The following is a 5,035-nucleotide window of genomic DNA, read 5'->3' as shown; positions in this document are numbered from 1 at the left end:
TGTGCTTACTTTACTTTTAAATATAGCATATTGTTAATATTGTGTAACTTCCATAACGATAACGCTTGTACGAACCAAACATGTTAAGTGGTTCGCCCCTTTCCTCCCCCCTCACGTAAGGCATCAGTGCCGCAAAAGCCCGATGAAATAAAAATATTTCTTTGCCACCCCCGGAAATCCGTCCTTCACCGCCACTGTCCATATTATTATATTGAATTCTTTTAATTATTATTATTATTACATAATGTATCCATCGATAATATAAGTTTAGCGATGGCAACAACGTATCAGCTGGACACCAAACACGTGCCGTTTATGGCTTGTTTGGAGTGTTATTTATGAGGGTGGTTAGGGTAAATTTTCTGCTTGAGTACAAAGGAAGCCGGTTGGGGACCAATAGAACGTCTCGACTATACACACCACTACCGCATCCTCTATACAGGGTCAGTCCTTAAAGTAGTAGGACTGATATTTTTTCTTTTCTTTTTACAGACTGACGGCGGTTATTCCACCTGTTGTTGGTTGAGATGGGTCTAAGGAAAGACAGGAAGCAGCGCCAGTCGGCTGCCAGCCATAGCACGGTAAAGATCGCTCGTCATCGTAACCTCTGCGAGTGACCCTCGTCACGCTGCGTCATGGACAATCTTTTGGAACAGCGTTACGCCATCAAATTTTGCGTGCAGCTCGGTAAAACTGGGAAAGAGACTCATGAAATGATCAAGACAGCGTACGGTGATAACGCCATTGGAAGATCGAGTGTGTTTGAGTGGCACAAGCTGTCCAGGGAGGGGAGAGAAGTTGAAGACGCTGCACGGCCAAGACGACCTTCGAGCTCCAAAACGGAGGAAAATGTTGCAAAAATGAAGAATTTGCTGAACAGTGACCGAAGATTAACTGTTCGCATGATTGCCGATGAACTTGGCATTGCTAAACCCAAGTTCACGAAATTGTGCACGAACAATTGCAAATGAGGAAAATTTGTGCAAAGTTGGTGCCGCGAGTGCTGACAGGCGAGCAAAAGGACGTTCGCAAACGGATCTGCCAGGACCTTCTCGAAGAAGTGAGTTAAATCCAAACTTGCTAGACAATGTGGTGACTGGGGACGAGACGTGGACGTTTCAGTATGACCCTGCGACCAAACGTCAAAGCGCGGAATGGCACACCCGAAATTCCCCACGCTCTAAAAAGGCGCGCATGACGAAATCAAAAGTGAAAAGCATGCTCATTTGCTTTTTCGATTCACAAGGAGTGATCCACAGGAAATTTGTTCCACACGGACAGACTGTCAATGCAGTTTTTTTATCTCCAGGTCCTGGAACGGCTGAGGAAACACATCGTCCGCGTCCACCCAGCCATCGCCAACTCCTGGCGACTGCATCATGACAATGCGCCGAGCCACACAGCCTTCCGAGTGGTGGCGTATCTGGCCCAACATAACATTGCAACCTTGCCTCAGCCACCCTACAGTCCCGACCTTGCCCCACCACTTTTTCCTCTTTCCCCGCCTCAAAACCACCCTGAAAGGGCATCATCACGGCTCGGTGGAAGCATTACAACAGGCCGTGACGAGGCAGCTGAACAGCATTCCAATTTCCGCCTTCCAGGAAGCGTATGAAAACTGGAAATCCCGCTGGCAGCGGTGTGTGGATGTAGGAGGATCATATTTCGAAGAATATTAAGCGTAAGTGTTATTTCGGTCAATATCTTATTTTTAATTGACTCAGTCCTACTACTTTAAGGACTGACCCTGTAATCCTCTGTTTTAGGAACATCAGAATACCGTATGTTTATGCATGTACATCACTTCATCAGTAAATACTGGTTGGTGTAATAAATGGCTACGAAGACTGACGGGATCGGGACCCATGTGAAACGTAAGCAATGATATATAGCAGTAAACGGAGACTTATCTTGGACGAAATTGCTCTTGTTCAACTATGAAATTTACTCTAATTCTAGGTTTATTTTATTTTTTATTTATTTATTTATTTATTTATTTTTTTTTTGTGGGGGGTGTAGCAAGAAGCATATCAATAAAATCTCATAAATCAAACTTAAATGATCTTTAATAAAATTTAATTTAAAATGTATGAATTTGCTAGTGAATTGTCTTATGCACTGATTAAAGCCTAGCACAAACAGATTTCTCCGTTTCCAAATTATAGGTTTTCATCACTCAACCCCGATCCTGATTGATAGCTGTTAATTATTACGGAGACCAAATAATGGTGGGTTAGTACTCACTTACCAGTCCTTTGTGAAACAATGTTGATCATTCAGTATATCAGCAACGATGTACTTAAAATGGATACTATTTCGCTTATGCACAATATCAGTCTATGAATGCCAAAATTAAAACCAAGTCTATTAAACGCGAAATACTGATCTTACGTTCATGACGACAGACATGGATCTTTGCGTTGTCCATATTCTTAGTAGCACTAGAACCATCTTTAAAATTACTTAATACTTTACATCAGGATCCCTTCTTAGGTAGATATTCTAAATGGTTGTGGAAGTGATATAAAGCCACGTGCAGTAAGCAAACTTTTTTGAGTACGAGTTCCAGGAATTTCAGAACAAAGTACGGAATTTAGAAAATAAGAAATATACCTGTGCTAGCTTTCCCTAATGAATTAACTCATTATTTAAGAGAAGCTGCTCTCAACACATAAGACGAATTCATAGACGTGATTGTGTAACAAAGTGTTTACAACATGATCCAATTCTTTACATACAGTTATTTACAAATGAATTTAATTTCGTACTTTTGATCTTTTGCAATACTATACTGTTAAAGTGAAAAAGAAATTCATCTTCAAATAAAATCTAAGACTGACCTACCTCACTATATTTATTGTTCGGTAAGATGCAGCTCTATTACACTGACCAGCCAGATGATTATGACCATCTACTTCCTATCTAGCATGTCCACCGCTTGCAGGACAGTGACAATTCAGTTGGGCGTGGAAGCAATGAGGTCTTGGTAGATGGCTGGAAGAATGGTGCATCACATCTGCACACAAAAGTCACTTAATTCTTGTAAATTCCGTTGAGAGGAGCGATGAGCTCGGATCTGACGTTCAATGACATCCCAAAGATGTTAAATTGGATTAAGATTGGTCAAATGTTGAAGCCATTACAGAAACTCAAATTCGCCCCTATGTACCTCGAATCACTAAAGCACAACGTTCGCATTTTGACACGGAGCATTGTTGTGCTATGCCCGACATGATTGTGTGTATATGATCAGCAATGACCTATCGATAGCTAGGATCAATCATAGTGCCGTCCACACGCACTACTAGGCCCATAGATGATCAGGTGAAGATTCCCCAAATCATAATGGAGCCACTACCGACCTGTTGTTACCCTACTGTTCAAGTCTTGAGCAACTGTTCCCCTGGATGATGAAGGATTCTGCCCAGGTCATCGATGTGATGAAGAGAGTATTGTGATTCATCGGACCATGCAACGTTGTGCTATTGCTCTGAGGTTCCATGACGATGGGCATGTATACGTTACAGTTCTTATTAATGATGCTGTGCAGTTAACATTGGTGCACGTGTGGGACGTCGGCTCCGGATGCCCATATCTAACAGTGTACAGTGAACTGTGTCCTCAGACATATTTAAGTTTTGTCAACTGTTAAAGTCTTAAGTGCTGATTTTGCCACAGTTTGCGCCCTAACCTATTATACCAACCTCGACAGTCTACAACGTCCGACATATTTATTAGTGTACGCCCAATATCATATAGCTTAGTGCTGGTTTCTTCCAAACTTTCATCGCTCTTTTCCCATCTTTGAAAGATAGTTCGTGAACATCCGACAAGTCCCACTGATTCCGAGATGTCCATTCCCAGCTGTTTGGCAATCACAATCTGGCCCTTATCAAACTCTGATATGTCGTCGGTCTTTCCATTCTACGCACAAGTATCACACAGACAGATTGAGTGAGATCACTGTCACTGTTTGGCAAGCGATTTTGCTGTGCCCTGTGACTCTTACATTAGCGCAATGACTTTGTTCTAAAAAGTAGGGGGCGGTCATAATGTTTTGGCTGGTCAGCGTGCACAACAGTTCGTATACCTCTTTATCTCCTTAGAAGCGGAATTTTTGAAAACGCTGGTTGTTCAATCCATTTACTTTTAATATGGCATTTGTACACCGAGTTTCATTTTAATAACTGAAGGGAGTTCCTGAAATATTATTTCTGGTATAAAATTTTAACCAGCCTCTTCTTCTTACAGACACATTTAACCAATGATAAAAAGCCAATTCGAGATAGGTACTTAACTATGTTCTAATATTAATCTCAAACCATTCAACGCTTTACAAAATTAATTTTATATACTTAGGTATAAGATTACAAAACTCAGCAGTAGTGTGCGGTAAGAAACCACACATTTATTTGCTAACACCTTGATAATTATTTCATAAATATGGAACATCCTTATACTTGCAGAATTTTTGAATGCAATACTCATCAATAACTTCCAAAGTTCTCATAGTGAGTTTTGAAGTCGATTTTCACTTCAAAAGAGCACTTCTAGGCATAATAAAAATCTAGTAAAAACCAAGACGCACTTCGTATAAACTACAAGAAATTTTATATACACACATGGGTTTGAAACAAAACTACAGTGACAATTCTAAATATTTTATAAAACGCTTCGTTTTGAGTGATTACGAAATTATGAGACTTTTGTGTTGTTGTTGTTTTTAATCCTTTGTTGTCCTTCGTCTATTGTTTCTTTTTAACCCTTTGTGGTCCTTTGTCGAAAGGGACTCGGCATTTAGTTTTTCATTTCAGTCCGATGTCGAGTCACGATCGACATTATGGTAAGAGTGTAAGTTGGAACCTGTTTAGATATAATATATATATATATATATATATATATATATATATATATATATATATATATATATATATATATATATATAACTGCATTATCAGAGGTAACCTAAACATCACTGGTGATTAACTACTAATAACTGAAGTACGTAAAAATAAATAAAAAATAAAAAAAAATA

The 5,035-nt window shown here is 39.7% G+C and overlaps 1 pseudogene; it reads left to right on the top strand.

Moving 5' to 3' along the window:
• Nucleotides 1-635: 635 nt before the first annotated feature.
• On the top strand, nt 636-971 carry LOC145681367 (protein GVQW3 pseudogene; annotated as a pseudogene).
• Nucleotides 972-5,035: the final 4,064 nt, after the last annotated feature.

Source organism: Thermobia domestica, chromosome 3, assembly GCF_964235325.1.
Source record: "Thermobia domestica chromosome 3, izTheDome1.hap1.1, whole genome shotgun sequence".
Taxonomy (NCBI): Eukaryota; Metazoa; Arthropoda; class Insecta; order Zygentoma; family Lepismatidae; genus Thermobia; species Thermobia domestica.
This window is presented reverse-complemented; position numbering and strand designations above follow the sequence as displayed.